We start from the raw sequence: 26,638 nt of genomic DNA on the forward strand, positions 1-26,638 counted from the left end.
CTAAGTACATCTGCAGCTGCAGACTCCAAACCCCTGGTCTCTGGGCACCTCCTCTGCGTCTCAGCTGTCCCTGTCCACAGAGAGCCTCATACAAGAAGTTGCTTCCAAACTGGGAGGTTCCACATCTGGGCAGGTCCAGCTCCAGGCCCAGTGAAGGGCATGAAGAAGGCTGAGGCTCTGGACTCCAGCCAGGCCTTCAGCAGGCCTCTGAGGCCAAGGTCTTCCTAGTCTCAAGAGGGGCCAAGAGACGCAATGTGTCATTTGAACAAGTGAGTCAGCGGGCGGTGAGCGAATGAATGACCGCTCGAGGGGATGTATGCCGGCCACCGGGCCCTGTTTGACTGTCCAGGCTCAGCTTACCTGACCCTGGTTACCAGGGAATGCCACTCTGGGCCCTCCTTTTCATCCCCCTCCCTCACTGTGACCTCACCACCTGCCCCATTATGACCCAGTCTGGCTCCCAGTTAAAACTGGAGGGCAGAGGGCCCAGGCAGTCCTGGGACCAACGGCCATGGGTGAGCGAAACTACTACCGAGCCGAGCCGTTCACTGGCCCCATCCCCAGGAAATGCCAGGAGCAAGGATACTCAATTCTTCTGCTCCCGGTCAGCTTCATCTTGCTCAACGTGGGGATCAACATGGTGACTACGGTCAGGGCAGGATCTGTGCAGCGCGGTTGGGGGAGCCCTGGGGTCTTGAAGGGGCTGAGGTGGGAGGGCTGCTGGGGTGTGACCGGGACAAGGGTTGGATTTCAGGGCTCACCCTGCTCCCGGCCTCCCCCCTCCCCTTCTTCCCTCAACTCTGGAGGCATCTGAAGAGATTCTTGCGGGCACTTTTCAATCGTATTTTCCACAAAGGTGAGTGGGCGCCGGCGTGGGTTCAGGGGATGTGGGCCTGTCCCCTTTCTTCTATCCCTGCCTTGATTCTCAGCCCCTCAGGAACCCAGGCCCTGACCCATCTCGCCTTTCCCCACAGACAAGCAAGCCAGCTGTGTAGGCACCCATCGCATGTGCATGCGCTGCTCCGTGGATCCCAAGAACCTGTGCTCAAGAGTTTCTTCCCACTTCTGCCATCGCCCAAGCTTCCTGCTCGGGCAGGTAAACCACCTTGACTACTGCCTGCAGCGGGGCTCGGCGGGGGCGGAGCCGGCGGCCCCCCCGCCGCGGGCGAGTAAAGGAGAAGGCGGGCGGAGCGGGAGGCAAAAAGCCTACAGCACCCGGTATTCCCAGGCGGTCTCCCATCCAAGTACTAACCAGGCCCGACCCTGCTTAGCTTCCGAGATCAGACGAGATCGGGCGCGTTCAGGGTGGTATGGCCGTAGACGGGGGCGGGGGGCCGCGGGCGGCCTCTTGAGGCCCAGTTTCGCTGGCGCTGGCGCCTCAACGCCAGCCTGGCGGCCGGCCCGCCCCGGCAGGGCCCCCTCGCCCGCCCAGGCAGGGGCAACGGAGGTCTCGGGTATCGGGCGGCGGCGGAGGGTTTGGCGACCACCTCCCAGCCCAGGGCGGCCGTGACCCAGCAAACCCTTCGGCGCTTGGCGCCCCGCCCAAGATCCCGCACGTCGCTCACAGGGACGTGGCCCCGGAGGCTTCAGGGCCCGGGGCCCGCGGTCCCTTGGGCATCGGCCCTGCCCGCCCACGCGGCCCTAGGCGCAGCCCGGCCGCAGCCCGGGCCGGCCCTCCTGCCCGACAGCAGCTGGCCCGAAGCCACTGGGAGCCACCATTGAGTCGCCACGGCCCCTCAGCCCCGGCAAGGCCACCCTTGCCCCCACACCCCCCGCCGAGCTCAGGACCCCGCCCCTGGTGGCCGGCAGGCCCGGGGAAGCGGCCCCTGCCCTCGATCCCGCTCCCGCACCCGGCCGCGGTGACACGCCAGAGGGGCGGGGTGGGGGGGGCTTTTGTCGGAGGGAGCTGTGGAGGGACACACCGGCACACAGGTGGCGGCGCCGGGGCTGGGCGCCGGTGGGGGCGGCCAGGTGCAGGTCGAGGGGCTCGCGGGCCGAAAGGACGGCAACTGGGCCCGCGGCGGAGTCTGGGTCTGGAGGGCTCTGAGCCTCCATCCGCTCTGGTGCCTCGGGTCTACCGGCCCGACGCCTGGTAGCGCGACACCCCACCGGCCCACAGACGTAGCCTCCCCAGCTGTGCTCACAGCGAGTCCAACCGCAGCCTGCATCCCTCCACGGGACACTTGGATTACTCCCGCGATCCCCACGAGGTGCGGCACCCGGCGGCCGAATGGGCTGAGATCCTGCCCTTGCGGCGCCCTGTGGCCACCTCCGCCTCCCTCACGGTACTGGCCGAGGCCTCGGACCAGCGGGCCCCGGCTCCCAGCTCAGCGCTGCTCCTCCGCCCCTCTCACCTCCTGCCCGACGTCCAGGCTACCGAGCACCCTCCACCCCCGCCCACCTTCATGCCACTCAGCCGGAACCCGGGAGGCAATGCCAACTACCAGGTGTATGACAGTCTGGTGCTGAAGCGGCAACCGCAGGAGGGCCAAGCGCGGGCCAACTCGCTGCTACCTTCCACCTCGGCCTCCAGGCCCTCTCTGCACGGGAGCCAGACTGGGAAAATGAACTTACCAGCAGCAAGTGGGGGCAGGGGCAGGGGGCGGCAGGGCATGGAGAGAGGAATAAAGAGCGCCAGAGTCCAGGAAACATTGGTGGTCTGTGGCTTGGAAGCGCCACTCCTTCTGCCAGCCTGGGTCCCTGCGCTTGGCTTCCTGCAATAAGAAGCCAGTGTCCCCTTCTTGGCCTGAGGGTCCCTTTGGTTTAGTGGCCACAGTTCTGCCAGCAGGCCCCTCCTGGTCCTATACCATGCACTAAGTACATCTGCAGCTGCAGACTCCAAACCCCTGGTCTCTGGGCACCTCCTCTGCGTCTCAGCTGTCCCTGTCCACAGAGAGCCTCATACAAGAAGTTGCTTCCAAACTGGGAGGTTCCACATCTGGGCAGGTCCAGCTCCAGGCCCAGTGAAGGGCATGAAGAAGGCTGAGGCTCTGGACTCCAGCCAGGCCTTCAGCAGGCCTCTGAGGCCAAGGTCTTCCTAGTCTCAAGAGGGGCCAAGAGACGCAATGTGTCATTTGAACAAGTGAGTCAGCGGGCGGTGAGCGAATGAATGACCGCTCGAGGGGATGTATGCCGGCCACCGGGCCCTGTTTGACTGTCCAGGCTCAGCTTACCTGACCCTGGTTACCAGGGAATGCCACTCTGGGCCCTCCTTTTCATCCCCCTCCCTCACTGTGACCTCACCACCTGCCCCATTATGACCCAGTCTGGCTCCCAGTTAAAACTGGAGGGCAGAGGGCCCAGGCAGTCCTGGGACCAACGGCCATGGGTGAGCGAAACTACTACCGAGCCGAGCCGTTCACTGGCCCCATCCCCAGGAAATGCCAGGAGCAAGGATACTCAATTCTTCTGATCCCGGTCAGCTTCATCTTGCTCAACGTGGGGATCAACATGGTGACTACGGTCAGGGCAGGATCTGTGCAGCGCGGTTGGGGGAGCCCTGGGGTCTTGAAGGGGCTGAGGTGGGAGGGCTGCTGGGGTGTGACCGGGACAAGGGTTGGATTTCAGGGCTCACCCTGCTCCCGGCCTCCCCCCTCCCCTTCTTCCCTCAACTCTGGAGGCATCTGAAGAGATTCTTGCGGGCACTTTTCAATCGTATTTTCCACAAAGGTGAGTGGGCGCCGGCGTGGGTTCAGGGGATGTGGGCCTGTCCCCTTTCTTCTATCCCTGCCTTGATTCTCAGCCCCTCAGGAACCCAGGCCCTGACCCATCTCGCCTTTCCCCACAGACAAGCAAGCCAGCTGTGTAGGCACCCATCGCATGTGCATGCGCTGCTCCGTGGATCCCAAGAACCTGTGCTCAAGAGTTTCTTCCCACTTCTGCCATCGCCCAAGCTTCCTGCTCGGGCAGGTAAACCCACCTTGACTACTGCCTGCAGCGGGGCTCGGCGGGGGCGGAGCCGGCGGCCCCCCCGCCGCGGGCGAGTAAAGGAGAAGGCGGGCGGAGCGGGAGGCAAAAAGCCTACAGCACCCGGTATTCCCAGGCGGTCTCCCATCCAAGTACTAACCAGGCCCGACCCTGCTTAGCTTCCGAGATCAGACGAGATCGGGCGCGTTCAGGGTGGTATGGCCGTAGACGGGGGCGGGGCGCCGCGGGCGGCCTCTTGAGGCCCAGTTTCGCTGGCGCTGGCGCCTTAACGCCAGCCTGGCGGCCGGCCCGCCCCGGCAGGGCCCCCTCGCCCGCCCAGGCAGGGGCAACGGAGGTCTCGGGTATCGGGCGGCGGCGGAGGGTTTGGCGACCACCTCCCAGCCCAGGGCGGCCGTGACCCAGCAAACCCTTCGGCGCTTGGCGCCCCGCCCAAGATCCCGCACGTCGCTCACAGGGACGTGGCCCCGGAGGCTTCAGGGCCCGGGGCCCGCGGTCCCTTGGGCATCGGCCCTGCCCGCCCACGCGGCCCTAGGCGCAGCCCGGCCGCAGCCCGGGCCGGCCCTCCTGCCCGACAGCAGCTGGCCCGAAGCCACTGGGAGCCACCATTGAGTCGCCACGGCCCCTCAGCCCCGGCAAGGCCACCCTTGCCCCCACACCCCCCGCCGAGCTCAGGACCCCGCCCCTGGTGGCCGGCAGGCCCGGGGAAGCGGCCCCTGCCCTCGATCCCGCTCCCGCACCCGGCCGCGGTGACACGCCAGAGGGGCGGGGTGGGGGGGGCTTTTGTCGGAGGGAGCTGTGGAGGGACACACCGGCACACAGGTGGCGGCGCCGGGGCTGGGCGCCGGTGGGGGCGGCCAGGTGCAGGTCGAGGGGCTCGCGGGCCGAAAGGACGGCAACTGGGCCCGCGGCGGAGTCTGGGTCCGGGCCAGCCACCCCGGGAGCGTCTGGGGTGCGCCTGCCTTCCAGGGCCGCCTTCTGGCCGCCTGGCCGGCCGGGCCGGCGGGGAGCGACCCCGCCGGCGCGCGCCGTGGTGGGAGGGGCCTGAGGAGGTGGGGCCTGCAGCGGGGCCCGGCGGGGGCGGAGCCGGCGGCCCCCGCCGCGGGCGAGTAAAGGAGAAGGCGGGCGGAGCGGGAGGCAAAAAGCCTACAGCACCCGGTATTCCCAGGCGGTCTCCCATCCAAGTACTAACCAGGCCCGACCCTGCTTAGCTTCCGAGATCAGACGAGATCGGGCGCGTTCAGGGTGGTATGGCCGTAGACGGGGGCGGGGGGCCGCGGGCGGCCTCTTGAGGCCCAGTTTCGCTGGCGCTGGCGCCTTAACGCCAGCCTGGCGGCCGGCCCGCCCCGGCAGGGCCCCCTCGCCCGCCCAGGCAGGGGCAACGGAGGTCTCGGGTATCGGGCGGCGGCGGAGGGTTTGGCGACCACCTCCCAGCCCAGGGCGGCCGTGACCCAGCAAACCCTTCGGCGCTTGGCGCCCCGCCCAAGATCCCGCACGTCGCTCACAGGGACGTGGCCCCGGAGGCTTCAGGGCCCGGGGCCCGCGGTCCCTTGGGCATCGGCCCTGCCCGCCCACGCGGCCCTAGGCGCAGCCCGGCCGCAGCCCGGGCCGGCCCTCCTGCCCGACAGCAGCTGGCCCGAAGCCACTGGGAGCCACCATTGAGTCGCCACGGCCCCTCAGCCCCGGCAAGGCCACCCTTGCCCCCACACCCCCCGCCGAGCTCAGGACCCCGCCCCTGGTGGCCGGCAGGCCCGGGGAAGCGGCCCCTGCCCTCGATCCCGCTCCCGCACCCGGCCGCGGTGACACGCCAGAGGGGCGGGGTGGGGGGGGCTTTTGTCGGAGGGAGCTGTGGAGGGACACACCGGCACACAGGTGGCGGCGCCGGGGCTGGGCGCCGGTGGGGGCGGCCAGGTGCAGGTCGAGGGGCTCGCGGGCCGAAAGGACGGCAACTGGGCCCGCGGCGGAGTCTGGGTCTGGAGGGCTCTGAGCCTCCATCCGCTCTGGTGCCTCGGGTCTACCGGCCCGACGCCTGGTAGCGCGACACCCCACCGGCCCACAGACGTAGCCTCCCCAGCTGTGCTCACAGCGAGTCCAACCGCAGCCTGCATCCCTCCACGGGACACTTGGATTACTCCCGCGATCCCCACGAGGTGCGGCACCCGGCGGCCGAATGGGCTGAGATCCTGCCCTTGCGGCGCCCTGTGGCCACCTCCGCCTCCCTCACGGTACTGGCCGAGGCCTCGGACCAGCGGGCCCCGGCTCCCAGCTCAGCGCTGCTCCTCCGCCCCTCTCACCTCCTGCCCGACGTCCAGGCTACCGAGCACCCTCCACCCCCGCCCACCTTCATGCCACTCAGCCGGAACCCGGGAGGCAATGCCAACTACCAGGTGTATGACAGTCTGGTGCTGAAGCGGCAACCGCAGGAGGGCCAAGCGCGGGCCAACTCGCTGCTACCTTCCACCTCGGCCTCCAGGCCCTCTCTGCACGGGAGCCAGACTGGGAAAATGAACTTACCAGCAGCAAGTGGGGGCAGGGGCAGGGGGCGGCAGGGCATGGAGAGAGGAATAAAGAGCGCCAGAGTCCAGGAAACATTGGTGGTCTGTGGCTTGGAAGCGCCACTCCTTCTGCCAGCCTGGGTCCCTGCGCTTGGCTTCCTGCAATAAGAAGCCAGTGTCCCCTTCTTGGCCTGAGGGTCCCTTTGGTTTAGTGGCCACAGTTCTGCCAGCAGGCCCCTCCTGGTCCTATACCATGCACTAAGTACATCTGCAGCTGCAGACTCCAAACCCCTGGTCTCTGGGCACCTCCTCTGCGTCTCAGCTGTCCCTGTCCACAGAGAGCCTCATACAAGAAGTTGCTTCCAAACTGGGAGGTTCCACATCTGGGCAGGTCCAGCTCCAGGCCCAGTGAAGGGCATGAAGAAGGCTGAGGCTCTGGACTCCAGCCAGGCCTTCAGCAGGCCTCTGAGGCCAAGGTCTTCCTAGTCTCAAGAGGGGCCAAGAGACGCAATGTGTCATTTGAACAAGTGAGTCAGCGGGCGGTGAGCGAATGAATGACCGCTCGAGGGGATGTATGCCGGCCACCGGGCCCTGTTTGACTGTCCAGGCTCAGCTTACCTGACCCTGGTTACCAGGGAATGCCACTCTGGGCCCTCCTTTTCATCCCCCTCCCTCACTGTGACCTCACCACCTGCCCCATTATGACCCAGTCTGGCTCCCAGTTAAAACTGGAGGGCAGAGGGCCCAGGCAGTCCTGGGACCAACGGCCATGGGTGAGCGAAACTACTACCGAGCCGAGCCGTTCACTGGCCCCATCCCCAGGAAATGCCAGGAGCAAGGATACTCAATTCTTCTGCTCCCGGTCAGCTTCATCTTGCTCAACGTGGGGATCAACATGGTGACTACGGTCAGGGCAGGATCTGTGCAGCGCGGTTGGGGGAGCCCTGGGGTCTTGAAGGGGCTGAGGTGGGAGGGCTGCTGGGGTGTGACCGGGACAAGGGTTGGATTTCAGGGCTCACCCTGCTCCCGGCCTCCCCCCTCCCCTTCTTCCCTCAACTCTGGAGGCATCTGAAGAGATTCTTGCGGGCACTTTTCAATCGTATTTTCCACAAAGGTGAGTGGGCGCCGGCGTGGGTTCAGGGGATGTGGGCCTGTCCCCTTTCTTCTATCCCTGCCTTGATTCTCAGCCCCTCAGGAACCCAGGCCCTGACCCATCTCGCCTTTCCCCACAGACAAGCAAGCCAGCTGTGTAGGCACCCATCGCATGTGCATGCGCTGCTCCGTGGATCCCAAGAACCTGTGCTCAAGAGTTTCTTCCCACTTCTGCCATCGCCCAAGCTTCCTGCTCGGGCAGGTAAACCACCTTGACTACTGCCTGCAGCGGGGCTCGGCGGGGGCGGAGCCGGCGGCCCCCCCGCCGCGGGCGAGTAAAGGAGAAGGCGGGCGGAGCGGGAGGCAAAAAGCCTACAGCACCCGGTATTCCCAGGCGGTCTCCCATCCAAGTACTAACCAGGCCCGACCCTGCTTAGCTTCCGAGATCAGACGAGATCGGGCGCGTTCAGGGTGGTATGGCCGTAGACGGGGGCGGGGGGCCGCGGGCGGCCTCTTGAGGCCCAGTTTCGCTGGCGCTGGCGCCTCAACGCCAGCCTGGCGGCCGGCCCGCCCCGGCAGGGCCCCCTCGCCCGCCCAGGCAGGGGCAACGGAGGTCTCGGGTATCGGGCGGCGGCGGAGGGTTTGGCGACCACCTCCCAGCCCAGGGCGGCCGTGACCCAGCAAACCCTTCGGCGCTTGGCGCCCCGCCCAAGATCCCGCACGTCGCTCACAGGGACGTGGCCCCGGAGGCTTCAGGGCCCGGGGCCCGCGGTCCCTTGGGCATCGGCCCTGCCCGCCCACGCGGCCCTAGGCGCAGCCCGGCCGCAGCCCGGGCCGGCCCTCCTGCCCGACAGCAGCTGGCCCGAAGCCACTGGGAGCCACCATTGAGTCGCCACGGCCCCTCAGCCCCGGCAAGGCCACCCTTGCCCCCACACCCCCCGCCGAGCTCAGGACCCCGCCCCTGGTGGCCGGCAGGCCCGGGGAAGCGGCCCCTGCCCTCGATCCCGCTCCCGCACCCGGCCGCGGTGACACGCCAGAGGGGCGGGGTGGGGGGGGCTTTTGTCGGAGGGAGCTGTGGAGGGACACACCGGCACACAGGTGGCGGCGCCGGGGCTGGGCGCCGGTGGGGGCGGCCAGGTGCAGGTCGAGGGGCTCGCGGGCCGAAAGGACGGCAACTGGGCCCGCGGCAGAGTCTGGGTCTGGAGGGCTCTGAGCCTCCATCCGCTCTGGTGCCTCGGGTCTACCGGCCCGACGCCTGGTAGCGCGACACCCCACCGGCCCACAGACGTAGCCTCCCCAGCTGTGCTCACAGCGAGTCCAACCGCAGCCTGCATCCCTCCACGGGACACTTGGATTACTCCCGCGATCCCCACGAGGTGCGGCACCCGGCGGCCGAATGGGCTGAGATCCTGCCCTTGCGGCGCCCTGTGGCCACCTCCGCCTCCCTCACGGTACTGGCCGAGGCCTCGGACCAGCGGGCCCCGGCTCCCAGCTCAGCGCTGCTCCTCCGCCCCTCTCACCTCCTGCCCGACGTCCAGGCTACCGAGCACCCTCCACCCCCGCCCACCTTCATGCCACTCAGCCGGAACCCGGGAGGCAATGCCAACTACCAGGTGTATGACAGTCTGGTGCTGAAGCGGCAACCGCAGGAGGGCCAAGCGCGGGCCAACTCGCTGCTACCTTCCACCTCGGCCTCCAGGCCCTCTCTGCACGGGAGCCAGACTGGGAAAATGAACTTACCAGCAGCAAGTGGGGGCAGGGGCAGGGGGCGGCAGGGCATGGAGAGAGGAATAAAGAGCGCCAGAGTCCAGGAAACATTGGTGGTCTGTGGCTTGGAAGCGCCACTCCTTCTGCCAGCCTGGGTCCCTGCGCTTGGCTTCCTGCAATAAGAAGCCAGTGTCCCCTTCTTGGCCTGAGGGTCCCTTTGGTTTAGTGGCCACAGTTCTGCCAGCAGGCCCCTCCTGGTCCTATACCATGCACTAAGTACATCTGCAGCTGCAGACTCCAAACCCCTGGTCTCTGGGCACCTCCTCTGCGTCTCAGCTGTCCCTGTCCACAGAGAGCCTCATACAAGAAGTTGCTTCCAAACTGGGAGGTTCCACATCTGGGCAGGTCCAGCTCCAGGCCCAGTGAAGGGCATGAAGAAGGCTGAGGCTCTGGACTCCAGCCAGGCCTTCAGCAGGCCTCTGAGGCCAAGGTCTTCCTAGTCTCAAGAGGGGCCAAGAGACGCAATGTGTCATTTGAACAAGTGAGTCAGCGGGCGGTGAGCGAATGAATGACCGCTCGAGGGGATGTATGCCGGCCACCGGGCCCTGTTTGACTGTCCAGGCTCAGCTTACCTGACCCTGGTTACCAGGGAATGCCACTCTGGGCCCTCCTTTTCATCCCCCTCCCTCACTGTGACCTCACCACCTGCCCCATTATGACCCAGTCTGGCTCCCAGTTAAAACTGGAGGGCAGAGGGCCCAGGCAGTCCTGGGACCAACGGCCATGGGTGAGCGAAACTACTACCGAGCCGAGCCGTTCACTGGCCCCATCCCCAGGAAATGCCAGGAGCAAGGATACTCAATTCTTCTGATCCCGGTCAGCTTCATCTTGCTCAACGTGGGGATCAACATGGTGACTACGGTCAGGGCAGGATCTGTGCAGCGCGGTTGGGGGAGCCCTGGGGTCTTGAAGGGGCTGAGGTGGGAGGGCTGCTGGGGTGTGACCGGGACAAGGGTTGGATTTCAGGGCTCACCCTGCTCCCGGCCTCCCCCCTCCCCTTCTTCCCTCAACTCTGGAGGCATCTGAAGAGATTCTTGCGGGCACTTTTCAATCGTATTTTCCACAAAGGTGAGTGGGCGCCGGCGTGGGTTCAGGGGATGTGGGCCTGTCCCCTTTCTTCTATCCCTGCCTTGATTCTCAGCCCCTCAGGAACCCAGGCCCTGACCCATCTCGCCTTTCCCCACAGACAAGCAAGCCAGCTGTGTAGGCACCCATCGCATGTGCATGCGCTGCTCCGTGGATCCCAAGAACCTGTGCTCAAGAGTTTCTTCCCACTTCTGCCATCGCCCAAGCTTCCTGCTCGGGCAGGTAAACCACCTTGACTACTGCCTGCAGCGGGGCTCGGCGGGGGCGGAGCCGGCGGCCCCCCCGCCGCGGGCGAGTAAAGGAGAAGGCGGGCGGAGCGGGAGGCAAAAAGCCTACAGCACCCGGTATTCCCAGGCGGTCTCCCATCCAAGTACTAACCAGGCCCGACCCTGCTTAGCTTCCGAGATCAGACGAGATCGGGCGCGTTCAGGGTGGTATGGCCGTAGACGGGGGCGGGGGGCCGCGGGCGGCCTCTTGAGGCCCAGTTTCGCTGGCGCTGGCGCCTCAACGCCAGCCTGGCGGCCGGCCCGCCCCGGCAGGGCCCCCTCGCCCGCCCAGGCAGGGGCAACGGAGGTCTCGGGTATCGGGCGGCGGCGGAGGGTTTGGCGACCACCTCCCAGCCCAGGGCGGCCGTGACCCAGCAAACCCTTCGGCGCTTGGCGCCCCGCCCAAGATCCCGCACGTCGCTCACAGGGACGTGGCCCCGGAGGCTTCAGGGCCCGGGGCCCGCGGTCCCTTGGGCATCGGCCCTGCCCGCCCACGCGGCCCTAGGCGCAGCCCGGCCGCAGCCCGGGCCGGCCCTCCTGCCCGACAGCAGCTGGCCCGAAGCCACTGGGAGCCACCATTGAGTCGCCACGGCCCCTCAGCCCCGGCAAGGCCACCCTTGCTCCCACACCCCCCGCCGAGCTCAGGACCCCGCCCCTGGTGGCCGGCAGGCCCGGGGAAGCGGCCCCTGCCCTCGATCCCGCTCCCGCACCCGGCCGCGGTGACACGCCAGAGGGGCGGGGTGGGGGGGGGCTTTTGTCGGAGGGAGCTGTGGAGGGACACACCGGCACACAGGTGGTGGCGCCGGGGCTGGGCGCCGGTGGGGGCGGCCAGGTGCAGGTCGAGGGGCTCGCGGGCCGAAAGGACGGCAACTGGGCCCGCGGCGGAGTCTGGGTCTGGAGGGCTCTGAGCCTCCATCCGCTCTGGTGCCTCGGGTCTACCGGCCCGACGCCTGGTAGCGCGACACCCCACCGGCCCACAGACGTAGCCTCCCCAGCTGTGCTCACAGCGAGTCCAACCGCAGCCTGCATCCCTCCACGGGACACTTGGATTACTCCCGCGATCCCCACGAGGTGCGGCACCCGGCGGCCGAATGGGCTGAGATCCTGCCCTTGCGGCGCCCTGTGGCCACCTCCGCCTCCCTCACGGTACTGGCCGAGGCCTCGGACCAGCGGGCCCCGGCTCCCAGCTCAGCGCTGCTCCTCCGCCCCTCTCACCTCCTGCCCGACGTCCAGGCTACCGAGCACCCTCCACCCCCGCCCACCTTCATGCCACTCAGCCGGAACCCGGGAGGCAATGCCAACTACCAGGTGTATGACAGTCTGGTGCTGAAGCGGCAACCGCAGGAGGGCCAAGCGCGGGCCAACTCGCTGCTACCTTCCACCTCGGCCTCCAGGCCCTCTCTGCACGGGAGCCAGACTGGGAAAATGAACTTACCAGCAGCAAGTGGGGGCAGGGGCAGGGGGCGGCAGGGCATGGAGAGAGGAATAAAGAGTGCCAGAGTCCAGGAAACATTGGTGGTCTGTGGCTTGGAAGCGCCACTCCTTCTGCCAGCCTGGGTCCCTGCGCTTGGCTTCCTGCAATAAGAAGCCAGTGTCCCCTTCTTGGCCTGAGGGTCCCTTTGGTTTAGTGGCCACAGTTCTGCCAGCAGGCCCCTCCTGGTCCTATACCATGCACTAAGTACATCTGCAGCTGCAGACTCCAAACCCCTGGTCTCTGGGCACCTCCTCTGTGTCTCAGCTGTCCCTGTCCACAGAGAGCCTCATACAAGAAGTTGCTTCCAAACTGGGAGGTTCCACATCTGGGCAGGTCCAGCTCCAGGCCCAGTGAAGGGCATGAAGAAGGCTGAGGCTCTGGACTCCAGCCAGGCCTTCAGCAGGCCTCTGAGGCCAAGGTCTTCCTAGTCTCAAGAGGGGCCAAGAGACGCAATGTGTCATTTGAACAAGTGAGTCAGCGGGCGGTGAGCGAATGAATGACCGCTCGAGGGGATGTATGCCGGCCACCGGGCCCTGTTTGACTGTCCAGGCTCAGCTTACCTGACCCTGGTTACCAGGGAATGCCACTCTGGGCCCTCCTTTTCATCCCCCTCCCTCACTGTGACCTCACCACCTGCCCCATTATGACCCAGTCTGGCTCCCAGTTAAAACTGGAGGGCAGAGGGCCCAGGCAGTCCTGGGACCAACGGCCATGGGTGAGCGAAACTACTACCGAGCCGAGCCGTTCACTGGCCCCATCCCCAGGAAATGCCAGGAGCAAGGATACTCAATTCTTCTGATCCCGGTCAGCTTCATCTTGCTCAACGTGGGGATCAACATGGTGACTACGGTCAGGGCAGGATCTGTGCAGCGCGGTTGGGGGAGCCCTGGGGTCTTGAAGGGGCTGAGGTGGGAGGGCTGCTGGGGTGTGACCGGGACAAGGGTTGGATTTCAGGGCTCACCCTGCTCCCGGCCTCCCCCCTCCCCTTCTTCCCTCAACTCTGGAGGCATCTGAAGAGATTCTTGCGGGCACTTTTCAATCGTATTTTCCACAAAGGTGAGTGGGCGCCGGCGTGGGTTCAGGGGATGTGGGCCTGTCCCCTTTCTTCTATCCCTGCCTTGATTCTCAGCCCCTCAGGAACCCAGGCCCTGACCCATCTCGCCTTTCCCCACAGACAAGCAAGCCAGCTGTGTAGGCACCCATCGCATGTGCATGCGCTGCTCCGTGGATCCCAAGAACCTGTGCTCAAGAGTTTCTTCCCACTTCTGCCATCGCCCAAGCTTCCTGCTCGGGCAGGTAAACCACCTTGACTACTGCCTGCAGCGGGGCTCGGCGGGGGCGGAGCCGGCGGCCCCCCCGCCGCGGGCGAGTAAAGGAGAAGGCGGGCGGAGCGGGAGGCAAAAAGCCTACAGCACCCGGTATTCCCAGGCGGTCTCCCATCCAAGTACTAACCAGGCCCGACCCTGCTTAGCTTCCGAGATCAGACGAGATCGGGCGCGTTCAGGGTGGTATGGCCGTAGACGGGGGCGGGGGGCCGCGGGCGGCCTCTTGAGGCCCAGTTTCGCTGGCGCTGGCGCCTCAACGCCAGCCTGGCGGCCGGCCCGCCCCGGCAGGGCCCCCTCGCCCGCCCAGGCAGGGGCAACGGAGGTTTCGGGTATCGGGCGGCGGCGGAGGGTTTGGCGACCACCTCCCAGCCCAGGGCGGCCGTGACCCAGCAAACCCTTCGGCGCTTGGCGCCCCGCCCAAGATCCCGCACGTCGCTCACAGGGACGTGGCCCCGGAGGCTTCAGGGCCCGGGGCCCGCGGTCCCTTGGGCATCGGCCCTGCCCGCCCACGCGGCCCTAGGCGCAGCCCGGCCGCAGCCCGGGCCGGCCCTCCTGCCCGACAGCAGCTGGCCCGAAGCCACTGGGAGCCACCATTGAGTCGCCACGGCCCCTCAGCCCCGGCAAGGCCACCCTTGCCCCCACACCCCCCGCCGAGCTCAGGACCCCGCCCCTGGTGGCCGGCAGGTCCGGGGAAGCGGCCCCTGCCCTCGATCCCGCTCCCGCACCCGGCCGCGGTGACACGCCAGAGGGGCGTGGTGGGGGGGGCTTTTGTCGGAGGGAGCTGTGGAGGGACACACCGGCACACAGGTGGCGGCGCCGGGGCTGGGCGCCGGTGGGGGCGGCCAGGTGCAGGTCGAGGGGCTCGCGGGCCGAAAGGACGGCAACTGGGCCCGCGGCGGAGTCTGGGTCTGGAGGGCTCTGAGCCTCCATCCGCTCTGGTGCCTCGGGTCTACCGGCCCGACGCCTGGTAGCGCGACACCCCACCGGCCCACAGACGTAGCCTCCCCAGCTGTGCTCACAGCGAGTCCAACCGCAGCCTGCATCCCTCCACGGGACACTTGGATTACTCCCGCGATCCCCACGAGGTGCGGCACCCGGCGGCCGAATGGGCTGAGATCCTGCCCTTGCGGCGCCCTGTGGCCACCTCCGCCTCCCTCACGGTACTGGCCGAGGCCTCGGACCAGCGGGCCCCGGCTCCCAGCTCAGCGCTGCTCCTCCGCCCCTCTCACCTCCTGCCCGACGTCCAGGCTACCGAGCACCCTCCACCCCCGCCCACCTTCATGCCACTCAGCCGGAACCCGGGAGGCAATGCCAACTACCAGGTGTATGACAGTCTGGTGCTGAAGCGGCAACCGCAGGAGGGCCAAGCGCGGGCCAACTCGCTGCTACCTTCCACCTCGGCCTCCAGGCCCTCTCTGCACGGGAGCCAGACTGGGAAAATGAACTTACCAGCAGCAAGTGGGGGCAGGGGCAGGGGGCGGCAGGGCATGGAGAGAGGAATAAAGAGCGCCAGAGTCCAGGAAACATTGGTGGTCTGTGGCTTGGAAGCGCCACTCCTTCTGCCAGCCTGGGTCCCTGCGCTTGGCTTCCTGCAATAAGAAGCCAGTGTCCCCTTCTTGGCCTGAGGGTCCCTTTGGTTTAGTGGCCACAGTTCTGCCAGCAGGCCCCTCCTGGTCCTATACCATGCACTAAGTACATCTGCAGCTGCAGACTCCAAACCCCTGGTCTCTGGGCACCTCCTCTGCGTCTCAGCTGTCCCTGTCCACAGAGAGCCTCATACAAGAAGTTGCTTCCAAACTGGGAGGTTCCACATCTGGGCAGGTCCAGCTCCAGGCCCAGTGAAGGGCATGAAGAAGGCTGAGGCTCTGGACTCCAGCCAGGCCTTCAGCAGGCCTCTGAGGCCAAGGTCTTCCTAGTCTCAAGAGGGGCCAAGAGACGCAATGTGTCATTTGAACAAGTGAGTCAGCGGGCGGTGAGCGAATGAATGACCGCTCGAGGGGATGTATGCCGGCCACCGGGCCCTGTTTGACTGTCCAGGCTCAGCTTACCTGACCCTGGTTACCAGGGAATGCCACTCTGGGCCCTCCTTTTCATCCCCCTCCCTCACTGTGACCTCACCACCTGCCCCATTATGACCCAGTCTGGCTCCCAGTTAAAACTGGAGGGCAGAGGGCCCAGGCAGTCCTGGGACCAACGGCCATGGGTGAGCGAAACTACTACCGAGCCGAGCCGTTCACTGGCCCCATCCCCAGGAAATGCCAGGAGCAAGGATACTCAATTCTTCTGATCCCGGTCAGCTTCATCTTGCTCAACGTGGGGATCAACATGGTGACTACGGTCAGGGCAGGATCTGTGCAGCGCGGTTGGGGGAGCCCTGGGGTCTTGAAGGGGCTGAGGTGGGAGGGCTGCTGGGGTGTGACCGGGACAAGGGTTGGATTTCAGGGCTCACCCTGCTCCCGGCCTCCCCCCTCCCCTTCTTCCCTCAACTCTGGAGGCATCTGAAGAGATTCTTGCGGGCACTTTTCAATCGTATTTTCCACAAAGGTGAGTGGGCGCCGGCGTGGGTTCAGGGGATGTGGGCCTGTCCCCTTTCTTCTATCCCTGCCTTGATTCTCAGCCCCTCAGGAACCCAGGCCCTGACCCATCTCGCCTTTCCCCACAGACAAGCAAGCCAGCTGTGTAGGCACCCATCGCATGTGCATGCGCTGCTCCGTGGATCCCAAGAACCTGTGCTCAAGAGTTTCTTCCCACTTCTGCCATCGCCCAAGCTTCCTGCTCGGGCAGGTAAACCACCTTGACTACTGCCTGCAGCGGGGCTCGGCGGGGGCGGAGCCGGCGGCCCCCCCGCCGCGGGCGAGTAAAGGAGAAGGCGGGCGGAGCGGGAGGCAAAAAGCCTACAGCACCCGGTATTCCCAGGCGGTCTCCCATCCAAGTACTAACCAGGCCCGACCCTGCTTAGCTTCCGAGATCAGACGAGATCGGGCGCGTTCAGGGTGGTATGGCCGTAGACGGGGGCGGGGGGCCGCGGGCGGCCTCTTGAGGCCCAGTTTCGCTGGCGCTGGCGCCTTAACGCCAGCCTGGCGGCCGGCCCGCCCCGGCAGGGCCCCCTCGCCCGCCCAGGCAGGGGCAACGGAGGTCTCGGGTATCGGGCGGCGGCGGAGGGTTTGGCGACCACCTCCCAGCCCAGGGCGGCCGTGACCCAGCAAACCCTTCGGCGCTTGGCGCCCCGCCCAAGATCCCGCACGTCGCTCACAGGGACGTGGCCCCGGAGGCTTCAGGGCCCGGGGCCCGCGGTCCCTTGGGCATCGGCCCTGCCCGCCCACGCGGCCCTAGGCGCAGCCCGGCCGCAGCCCGGGCCGGCCCTCCTGCCCGACAGCAGCTGGCCCGAAGCCACTGGGAGCCACCATTGAGTCGCCACGGCCCCTCAGCCCCGGCAAGGCCACCCTTGCCCCCACACCCCCCGCCGAGCTCAGGACCCCGCCCCTGGTGGCCGGCAGGCCCGGGGAAGCGGCCCCTGCCCTCGATCCCGCTCCCGCACCCGGCCGCGGTGACACGCCAGAGGGGCGGGGTGGGGGGGGGCTTTTGTCGGAGGGAGCTGTGGAGGGACACACCGGCACACAGGTGGCGGCGCCGGGGCTGGGCGCCGGTGGGGGCGGCCAGGTGCAGGTCGAGGGGCTCGCGGGCCGAAAGGACGGCAACTGGGCCCGCGGCGGAGTCTGGGTCTGGAGGGCTCTGAGCCTCCATCCGCTCTGGTGCCTCGGGTCTACCGGCCCGACGCCTGGTAGCGCGACACCCCACCGGCCCACAGACGTAGCCTCCCCAGCTGTGCTCACAGCGAGTCCAACCGCAGCCTGCATCCCTCCACGGGACACTTGGATTACTCCCGCGATCCCCACGAGGTGCGGCACCCGGCGGCCGAATGGGCTGAGATCCTGCCCTTGCGGCGCCCTGTGGCCACCTCCGCCTCCCTCACGGTACTGGCCGAGGCCTCGGACCAGCGGGCCCCGGCTCCCAGCTCAGCGCTGCTCCTCCGCCCCTCTCACCTCCTGCCCGACGTCCAGGCTACCGAGCACCCTCCACCCCCGCCCACCTTCATGCCACTCAGCCGGAACCCGGGAGGCAATGCCAACTACCAGGTGTATGACAGTCTGGTGCTGAAGCGGCAACCGCAGGAGGGCCAAGCGCGGGCCAACTCGCTGCTACCTTCCACCTCGGCCTCCAGGCCCTCTCTGCACGGGAGCCAGACTGGGAAAATGAACTTACCAGCAGCAAGTGGGGGCAGGGGCAGGGGGCGGCAGGGCATGGAGAGAGGAATAAAGAGCGCCAGAGTCCAGGAAACATTGGTGGTCTGTGGCTTGGAAGCGCCACTCCTTCTGCCAGCCTGGGTCCCTGCGCTTGGCTTCCTGCAATAAGAAGCCAGTGTCCCCTTCTTGGCCTGAGGGTCCCTTTGGTTTAGTGGCCACAGTTCTGCCAGCAGGCCCCTCCTGGTCCTATACCATGCACTAAGTACATCTGCAGCTGCAGACTCCAAACCCCTGGTCTCTGGGCACCTCCTCTGCGTCTCAGCTGTCCCTGTCCACAGAGAGCCTCATACAAGAAGTTGCTTCCAAACTGGGAGGTTACACATCTGGGCAGGTCCAGCTCCAGGCCCAGTGAAGGGCATGAAGAAGGCTGAGGCTCTGGACTCCAGCCAGGCCTTCAGCAGGCCTCTGAGGCCAAGGTCTTCCTAGTCTCAAGAGGGGCCAAGAGACGCAATGTGTCATTTGAACAAGTGAGTCAGCGGGCGGTGAGCGAATGAATGACCGCTCGAGGGGATGTATGCCGGCCACCAGGCCCTGTTTGACTGTCCAGGCTCAGCTTACCTGACCCTGGTTACCAGGGAATGCCACTCTGGGCCCTCCTTTTCATCCCCCTCCCTCACTGTGACCTCACCACCTGCCCCATTATGACCCAGTCTGGCTCCCAGTTAAAACTGGAGGGCAGAGGGCCCAGGCAGTCCTGGGACCAACGGCCATGGGTGAGCGAAACTACTACCGAGCCGAGCCGTTCACTGGCCCCATCCCCAGGAAATGCCAGGAGCAAGGATACTCAATTCTTCTGATCCCGGTCAGCTTCATCTTGCTCAACGTGGGGATCAACATGGTGACTACGGTCAGGGCAGGATCTGTGCAGCGCGGTTGGGGGAGCCCTGGGGTCTTGAAGGGGCTGAGGTGGGAGGGCTGCTGGGGTGTGACCGGGACAAGGGTTGGATTTCAGGGCTCACCCTGCTCCCGGCCTCCCCCCTCCCCTTCTTCCCTCAACTCTGGAGGCATCTGAAGAGATTCTTGCGGGCACTTTTCAATCGTATTTTCCACAAAGGTGAGTGGGCGCCGGCGTGGGTTCAGGGGATGTGGGCCTGTCCCCTTTCTTCTATCCCTGCCTTGATTCTCAGCCCCTCAGGAACCCAGGCCCTGACCCATCTCGCCTTTCCCCACAGACAAGCAAGCCAGCTGTGTAGGCACCCATCGCATGTGCATGCGCTGCTCCGTGGATCCCAAGAACCTGTGCTCAAGAGTTTCTTCCCACTTCTGCCATCGCCCAAGCTTCCTGCTCGGGCAGGTAAACCCACCTTGACTACTGCCTGCAGCGGGGCTCGGCGGGGGCGGAGCCGGCGGCCCCCCCGCCGCGGGCGAGTAAAGGAGAAGGCGGGCGGAGCGGGAGGCAAAAAGCCTACAGCACCCGGTATTCCCAGGCGGTCTCCCATCCAAGTACTAACCAGGCCCGACCCTGCTTAGCTTCCGAGATCAGACGAGATCGGGCGCGTTCAGGGTGGTATGGCCGTAGACGGGGGCGGGGCGCCGCGGGCGGCCTCTTGAGGCCCAGTTTCGCTGGCGCTGGCGCCTTAACGCCAGCCTGGCGGCCGGCCCGCCCCGGCAGGGCCCCCTCGCCCGCCCAGGCAGGGGCAACGGAGGTCTCGGGTATCGGGCGGCGGCGGAGGGTTTGGCGACCACCTCCCAGCCCAGGGCGGCCGTGACCCAGCAAACCCTTCGGCGCTTGGCGCCCCGCCCAAGATCCCGCACGTCGCTCACAGGGACGTGGCCCCGGAGGCTTCAGGGCCCGGGGCCCGCGGTCCCTTGGGCATCGGCCCTGCCCGCCCACGCGGCCCTAGGCGCAGCCCGGCCGCAGCCCGGGCCGGCCCTCCTGCCCGACAGCAGCTGGCCCGAAGCCACTGGGAGCCACCATTGAGTCGCCACGGCCCCTCAGCCCCGGCAAGGCCACCCTTGCCCCCACACCCCCCGCCGAGCTCAGGACCCCGCCCCTGGTGGCCGGCAGGCCCGGGGAAGCGGCCCCTGCCCTCGATCCCGCTCCCGCACCCGGCCGCGGTGACACGCCAGAGGGGCGGGGTGGGGGGGGCTTTTGTCGGAGGGAGCTGTGGAGGGACACACCGGCACACAGGTGGCGGCGCCGGGGCTGGGCGCCGGTGGGGGCGGCCAGGTGCAGGTCGAGGGGCTCGCGGGCCGAAAGGATGGCAACTGGGCCCGCGGCGGAGTCTGGGTCCGGGCCAGCCACCCCGGGAGCGTCTGGGGTGCGCCTGCCTTCCAGGGCCGCCTTCTGGCCGCCTGGCCGGCCGGGCCGGCGGGGAGCGACCCCGCCGGCGCGCGCCGTGGTGGGAGGGGCCTGAGGAGGTGGGGCCTGCAGCGGGGCCCGGCGGGGGCGGAGCCGGCGGCCCCCGCCGCGGGCGAGTAAAGGAGAAGGCGGGCGGAGCGGGAGGCAAAAAGCCTACAGCACCCGGTATTCCCAGGCGGTCTCCCATCCAAGTACTAACCAGGCCCGACCCTGCTTAGCTTCCGAGATCAGACGAGATCGGGCGCGTTCAGGGTGGTATGGCCGTAGACGGGGGCGGGGGGCCGCGGGCGGCCTCTTGAGGCCCAGTTTCGCTGGCGCTGGCGCCTTAACGCCAGCCTGGCGGCCGGCCCGCCCCGGCAGGGCCCCCTCGCCCGCCCAGGCAGGGGCAACGGAGGTCTCGGGTATCGGGCGGCGGCGGAGGGTTTGGCGACCACCTCCCAGCCCAGGGCGGCCGTGACCCAGCAAACCCTTCGGCGCTTGGCGCCCCGCCCAAGATCCCGCACGTCGCTCACAGGGACGTGGCCCCGGAGGCTTCAGGGCCCGGGGCCCGCGGTCCCTTGGGCATCGGCCCTGCCCGCCCACGCGGCCCTAGGCGCAGCCCGGCCGCAGCCCGGGCCGGCCCTCCTGCCCGACAGCAGCTGGCCCGAAGCCACTGGGAGCCACCATTGAGTCGCCACGGCCCCTCAGCCCCGGCAAGGCCACCCTTGCCCCCACACCCCCCGCCGAGCTCAGGACCCCGCCCCTGGTGGCCGGCAGGCCCGGGGAAGCGGCCCCTGCCCTCGATCCCGCTCCCGCACCCGGCCGCGGTGACACGCCAGAGGGGCGGGGTGGGGGGGGCTTTTGTCGGAGGGAGCTGTGGAGGGACACACCGGCACACAGGTGGCGGAGCCGGGGCTGGGCGCCGGTGGGGGCGGCCAGGTGCAGGTCGAGGGGCTCGCGGGCCGAAAGGACGGCAACTGGGCCCGCGGCGGAGTCTGGGTCCGGGCCAGCCACCCCGGGAGCGTCTGGGGTGCGCCTGCCTTCCAGGGCCGCCTTCTGGCCGCCTGGCCGGCCGGGCCGGCGGGGAGCGACCCCGCCGGCGCGCGCCGTGGTGGGAGGGGCCTGAGGAGGTGGGGCCTGCAGCGGGGCCCGGCGGGGGCGGAGCCGGCGGCCCCCGCCGCGGGCGAGTAAAGGAGAAGGCGGGCGGAGCGGGAGGCAAAAAGCCTACAGCACCCGGTATTCCCAGGCGGTCTCCCATCCAAGTACTAACCAGGCCCGACCCTGCTTAGCTTCCGAGATCAGACGAGATCGGGCGCGTTCAGGGTGGTATGGCCGTAGACGGGGGCGGGGGGCCGCGGGCGGCCTCTTGAGGCCCAGTTTCGCTGGCGCTGGCGCCTTAACGCCAGCCTGGCGGCCGGCCCGCCCCGGCAGGGCCCCCTCGCCCGCCCAGGCAGGGGCAACGGAGGTCTCGGGTATCGGGCGGCGGCGGAGGGTTTGGCGACCACCTCCCAGCCCAGGGCGGCCGTGACCCAGCAAACCCTTCGGCGCTTGGCGCCCCGCCCAAGATCCCGCACGTCGCTCACAGGGACGTGGCCCCGGAGGCTTCAGGGCCCGGGGCCCGCGGTCCCTTGGGCATCGGCCCTGCCCGCCCACGCGGCCCTAGGCGCAGCCCGGCCGCAGCCCGGGCCGGCCCTCCTGCCCGACAGCAGCTGGCCCGAAGCCACCGGGAGCCACCATTGAGTCGCCACGGCCCCTCAGCCCCGGCAAGGCCACCCTTGCCCCCACACCCCCCGCCGAGCTCAGGACCCCGCCCCTGGTGGCCGGCAGGCCCGGGGAAGCGGCCCCTGCCCTCGATCCCGCTCCCGCACCCGGCCGCGGTGACACGCCAGAGGGGCGGGGTGGGGGGGGCTTTTGTCGGAGGGAGCTGTGGAGGGACACACCGGCACACAGGTGGCGGCGCCGGGGCTGGGCGCCGGTGGGGGCGGCCAGGTGCAGGTCGAGGGGCTCGCGGGCCGAAAGGACGGCAACTGGGCCCGCGGCGGAGTCTGGGTCTGGAGGGCTCTGAGCCTCCATCCGCTCTGGTGCCTCGGGTCTACCGGCCCGACGCCTGGTAGCGCGACACCCCACCGGCCCACAGACGTAGCCTCCCCAGCTGTGCTCACAGCGAGTCCAACCGCAGCCTGCATCCCTCCACGGGACACTTGGATTACTCCCGCGATCCCCACGAGGTGCGGCACCCGGCGGCCGAATGGGCTGAGATCCTGCCCTTGCGGCGCCCTGTGGCCACCTCCGCCTCCCTCACGGTACTGGCCGAGGCCTCGGACCAGCGGGCCCCGGCTCCCAGCTCAGCGCTGCTCCTCCGCCCCTCTCACCTCCTGCCCGACGTCCAGGCTACCGAGCACCCTCCACCCCCGCCCACCTTCATGCCACTCAGCCGGAACCCGGGAGGCAATGCCAACTACCAGGTGTATGACAGTCTGGTGCTGAAGCGGCAACCGCAGGAGGGCCAAGCGCGGGCCAACTCGCTGCTACCTTCCACCTCGGCCTCCAGGCCCTCTCTGCACGGGAGCCAGACTGGGAAAATGAACTTACCAGCAGCAAGTGGGGGCAGGGGCAGGGGGCGGCAGGGCATGGAGAGAGGAATAAAGAGCGCCAGAGTCCAGGAAACATTGGTGGTCTGTGGCTTGGAAGCGCCACTCCTTCTGCCAGCCTGGGTCCCTGCGCTTGGCTTCCTGCAATAAGAAGCCAGTGTCCCCTTCTTGGCCTGAGGGTCCCTTTGGTTTAGTGGCCACAGTTCTGCCAGCAGGCCCCTCCTGGTCCTATACCATGCACTAAGTACATCTGCAGCTGCAGACTCCAAACCCCTGGTCTCTGGGCACCTCCTCTGTGTCTCAGCTGTCCCTGTCCACAGAGAGCCTCATACAAGAAGTTGCTTCCAAACTGGGAGGTTCCACATCTGGGCAGGTCCAGCTCCAGGCCCAGTGAAGGGCATGAAGAAGGCTGAGGCTCTGGACTCCAGCCAGGCCTTCAGCAGGCCTCTGAGGCCAAGGTCTTCCTAGTCTCAAGAGGGGCCAAGAGACGCAATGTGTCATTTGAACAAGTGAGTCAGCGGGCGGTGAGCGAATGAATGACCGCTCGAGGGGATGTATGCCGGCCACCGGGCCCTGTTTGACTGTCCAGGCTCAGCTTACCTGACCCTGGTTACCAGGGAATGCCACTCTGGGCCCTCCTTTTCATCCCCCTCCCTCACTGTGACCTCACCACCTGCCCCATTATGACCCAGTCTGGCTCCCAGTTAAAACTGGAGGGCAGAGGGCCCAGGCAGTCCTGGGACCAACGGCCATGGGTGAGCGAAACTACTACCGAGCCGAGCCGTTCACTGGCCCCATCCCCAGGAAATGCCAGGAGCAAGGATACTCAATTCTTCTGATCCCGGTCAGCTTCATCTTGCTCAACGTGGGGATCAACATGGTGACTATGGTCAGGGCAGGATCTGTGCAGCGCGGTTGGGGGAGCCCTGGGGTCTTGAAGGGGCTGAGGTGGGAGGGCTGCTGGGGTGTGACCGGGACAAGGGTTGGATTTCAGGGCTCACCCTGCTCCCGGCCTCCCCCCTCCCCTTCTTCCCTCAACTCTGGAGGCATCTGAAGAGATTCTTGCGGGCACTTTTCAATCGTATTTTCCACAAAGGTGAGTGGGCGCCGGCGTGGGTTCAGGGGATGTGGGCCTGTCCCCTTTCTTCTATCCCTGCCTTGATTCTCAGCCCCTCAGGAACCCAGGCCCTGACCCATCTCGCCTTTCCCCACAGACAAGCAAGCCAGCTGTGTAGGCACCCATCGCATGTGCATGCGCTGCTCCGTGGATCCCAAGAACCTGTGCTCAAGAGTTTCTTCCCACTTCTGCCATCGCCCAAGCTTCCTGCTCGGGCAGGTAAACCCACCTTGACTACTGCCTGCAGCGGGGCTCGGCGGGGGCGGAGCCGGCGGCCCCCCCGCCGCGGGCGAGTAAAGGAGAAGGCGGGCGGAGCGGGAGGCAAAAAGCCTACAGCACCCGGTATTCCCAGGCGGTCTCCCATCCAAGTACTAACCAGGCCCGACCCTGCTTAGCTTCCGAGATCAGACGAGATCGGGCGCGTTCAGGGTGGTATGGACGTAGACGGGGGCGGGGCGCCGCGGGCGGCCTCTTGAGGCCCAGTTTCGCTGGCGCTGGCGCCTTAACGCCAGCCTGGCGGCCGGCCCGCCCCGGCAGGGCCCCCTCGCCCGCCCAGGCAGGGGCAACGGAGGTCTCGGGTATCGGGCGGCGGCGGAGGGTTTGGCGACCACCTCCCAGCCCAGGGCGGCCGTGACCCAGCAAACCCTTCGGCGCTTGGCGCCCCGCCCAAGATCCCGCACGTCGCTCACAGGGACGTGGCCCCGGAGGCTTCAGGGCCCGGGGCCCGCGGTCCCTTGGGCATCGGCCCTGCCCGCCCACGCGGCCCTAGGCGCAGCCCGGCCGCAGCCCGGGCCGGCCCTCCTGCCCGACAGCAGCTGGCCCGAAGCCACTGGGAGCCACCATTGAGTCGCCACGGCCCCTCAGCCCCGGCAAGGCCACCCTTGCCCCCACACCCCCCGCCGAGCTCAGGACCCCGCCCCTGGTGGCCGGCAGGCCCGGGGAAGCGGCCCCTGCCCTCGATCCCGCTCCCGCACCCGGCCGCGGTGACACGCCAGAGGGGCGGGGTGGGGGGGGCTTTTGTCGGAGGGAGCTGTGGAGGGACACACCGGCACACAGGTGGCGGCGCCGGGGCTGGGCGCCGGTGGGGGCGGCCAGGTGCAGGTCGAGGGGCTCGCGGGCCGAAAGGACGGCAACTGGGCCCGCGGCGGAGTCTGGGTCCGGGCCAGCCACCCCGGGAGCGTCTGGGGTGCGCCTGCCTTCCAGGGCCGCCTTCTGGCCGCCTGGCCGGCCGGGCCGGCGGGGAGCGACCCCGCCGGCGCGCGCCGTGGTGGGAGGGGCCTGAGGAGGTGGGGCCTGCAGCGGGGCCCGGCGGGGGCGGAGCCGGCGGCCCCCGCCGCGGGCGAGTAAAGGAGAAGGCGGGCGGAGCGGGAGGCAAAAAGCCTACAGCACCCGGTATTCCCAGGCGGTCTCCCATCCAAGTACTAACCAGGCCCGACCCTGCTTAGCTTCCGAGATCAGACGAGATCGGGCGCGTTCAGGGTGGTATGGCCGTAGACGGGGGCGGGGGGCCGCGGGCGGCCTCTTGAGGCCCAGTTTCGCTGGCGCTGGCGCCTTAACGCCAGCCTGGCGGCCGGCCCGCCCCGGCAGGGCCCCCTCGCCCGCCCAGGCAGGGGCAACGGAGGTCTCGGGTATCGGGCGGCGGCGGAGGGTTTGGCGACCACCTCCCAGCCCAGGGCGGCCGTGACCCAGCAAACCCTTCGGCGCTTGGCGCCCCGCCCAAGATCCCGCACGTCGCTCACAGGGACGTGGCCCCGGAGGCTTCAGGGCCCGGGGCCCGCGGTCCCTTGGGCATCGGCCCTGCCCGCCCACGCGGCCCTAGGCGCAGCCCGGCCGCAGCCCGGGCCGGCCCTCCTGCCCGACAGCAGCTGGCCCGAAGCCACTGGGAGCCACCATTGAGTCGCCACGGCCCCTCAGCCCCGGCAAGGCCACCCTTGCCCCCACACCCCCCGCCGAGCTCAGGACCCCGCCCCTGGTGGCCGGCAGGCCCGGGGAAGCGGCCCCTGCCCTCGATCCCGCTCCCGCACCCGGCCGCGGTGACACGCCAGAGGGGCGGGGTGGGGGGGGCTTTTGTCGGAGGGAGCTGTGGAGGGACACACCGGCACACAGGTGGCGGAGCCGGGGCTGGGCGCCGGTGGGGGCGGCCAGGTGCAGGTCGAGGGGCTCGCGGGCCGAAAGGACGGCAACTGGGCCCGCGGCGGAGTCTGGGTCCGGGCCAGCCACCCCGGGAGCGTCTGGGGTGCGCCTGCCTTCCAGGGCCGCCTTCTGGCCGCCTGGCCGGCCGGGCCGGCGGGGAGCGACCCCGCCGGCGCGCGCCGTGGTGGGAGGGGCCTGAGGAGGTGGGGCCTGCAGCGGGGCCCGGCGGAGGCGGAGCCGGCGGCCCCCGCCGCGGGCGAGTAAAGGAGAAGGCGGGCGGAGCGGGAGGCAAAAAGCCTACAGCACCCGGTATTCCCAGGCGGTCTCCCATCCAAGTACTAACCAGGCCCGACCCTGCTTAGCTTCCGAGATCAGACGAGATCGGGCGCGTTCAGGGTGGTATGGCCGTAGACGGGGGCGGGGGGCCGCGGGCGGCCTCTTGAGGCCCAGTTTCGCTGGCGCTGGCGCCTTAACGCCAGCCTGGCGGCCGGCCCGCCCCGGCAGGGCCCCCTCGCCCGCCCAGGCAGGGGCAACGGAGGTCTCGGGTATCGGGCGGCGGCGGAGGGTTTGGCGACCACCTCCCAGCCCAGGGCGGCCGTGACCCAGCAAACCCTTCGGCGCTTGGCGCCCCGCCCAAGATCCCGCACGTCGCTCACAGGGACGTGGCCCCGGAGGCTTCAGGGCCCGGGGCCCGCGGTCCCTTGGGCATCGGCCCTGCCCGCCCACGCGGCCCTAGGCGCAGCCCGGCCGCAGCCCGGGCCGGCCCTCCTGCCCGACAGCAGC

General features: G+C 68.3%; 13 non-coding genes across 13 annotated transcripts; all 13 read right to left on the reverse strand.

The window, feature by feature from the left end:
* Positions 1-1,203: 1,203 nt before the first annotated feature.
* LOC132595787 (5S ribosomal RNA) lies at positions 1,204-1,322 on the reverse strand. Its single transcript, XR_009561896.1, has one exon. It is a non-coding gene; the product is annotated as a 5S ribosomal RNA (ribosomal RNA).
* A 2,695-nt stretch (positions 1,323-4,017) lies between these two features.
* On the reverse strand, positions 4,018-4,136 carry LOC132595798 (5S ribosomal RNA). The gene has a single exon (XR_009561907.1). It is a non-coding gene; the product is annotated as a 5S ribosomal RNA (ribosomal RNA).
* A 931-nt stretch (positions 4,137-5,067) lies between these two features.
* On the reverse strand, positions 5,068-5,186 carry LOC132595809 (5S ribosomal RNA). Its single transcript, XR_009561918.1, has one exon. It is a non-coding gene; the product is annotated as a 5S ribosomal RNA (ribosomal RNA).
* Positions 5,187-7,880: 2,694 nt separating this feature from the next.
* On the reverse strand, positions 7,881-7,999 carry LOC132595820 (5S ribosomal RNA). Its single transcript, XR_009561929.1, has one exon. It is a non-coding gene; the product is annotated as a 5S ribosomal RNA (ribosomal RNA).
* A 2,694-nt stretch (positions 8,000-10,693) lies between these two features.
* Positions 10,694-10,812, reverse strand: LOC132595831 (5S ribosomal RNA). The gene has a single exon (XR_009561940.1). It is a non-coding gene; the product is annotated as a 5S ribosomal RNA (ribosomal RNA).
* A 2,695-nt stretch (positions 10,813-13,507) lies between these two features.
* On the reverse strand, positions 13,508-13,626 carry LOC132595842 (5S ribosomal RNA). Its single transcript, XR_009561951.1, has one exon. It is a non-coding gene; the product is annotated as a 5S ribosomal RNA (ribosomal RNA).
* Positions 13,627-16,320: 2,694 nt separating this feature from the next.
* On the reverse strand, positions 16,321-16,439 carry LOC132595853 (5S ribosomal RNA). The gene has a single exon (XR_009561962.1). It is a non-coding gene; the product is annotated as a 5S ribosomal RNA (ribosomal RNA).
* A 2,696-nt stretch (positions 16,440-19,135) lies between these two features.
* On the reverse strand, positions 19,136-19,254 carry LOC132595864 (5S ribosomal RNA). Its single transcript, XR_009561973.1, has one exon. It is a non-coding gene; the product is annotated as a 5S ribosomal RNA (ribosomal RNA).
* A 931-nt stretch (positions 19,255-20,185) lies between these two features.
* On the reverse strand, positions 20,186-20,304 carry LOC132595876 (5S ribosomal RNA). Its single transcript, XR_009561985.1, has one exon. It is a non-coding gene; the product is annotated as a 5S ribosomal RNA (ribosomal RNA).
* Positions 20,305-21,235: 931 nt separating this feature from the next.
* On the reverse strand, positions 21,236-21,354 carry LOC132595883 (5S ribosomal RNA). Its single transcript, XR_009561992.1, has one exon. It is a non-coding gene; the product is annotated as a 5S ribosomal RNA (ribosomal RNA).
* A 2,695-nt stretch (positions 21,355-24,049) lies between these two features.
* LOC132595882 (5S ribosomal RNA) lies at positions 24,050-24,168 on the reverse strand. The gene has a single exon (XR_009561991.1). It is a non-coding gene; the product is annotated as a 5S ribosomal RNA (ribosomal RNA).
* Positions 24,169-25,099: 931 nt separating this feature from the next.
* On the reverse strand, positions 25,100-25,218 carry LOC132595884 (5S ribosomal RNA). Its single transcript, XR_009561993.1, has one exon. It is a non-coding gene; the product is annotated as a 5S ribosomal RNA (ribosomal RNA).
* A 931-nt stretch (positions 25,219-26,149) lies between these two features.
* On the reverse strand, positions 26,150-26,268 carry LOC132595885 (5S ribosomal RNA). The gene has a single exon (XR_009561994.1). It is a non-coding gene; the product is annotated as a 5S ribosomal RNA (ribosomal RNA).
* Between the last annotated feature and the right edge of the window lie 370 nt (positions 26,269-26,638).

The sequence above is a fragment of the Globicephala melas genome, unplaced genomic scaffold, assembly GCF_963455315.2.
Source record: "Globicephala melas unplaced genomic scaffold, mGloMel1.2 SCAFFOLD_362, whole genome shotgun sequence".
Taxonomy (NCBI): domain Eukaryota; kingdom Metazoa; phylum Chordata; class Mammalia; order Artiodactyla; family Delphinidae; genus Globicephala; species Globicephala melas.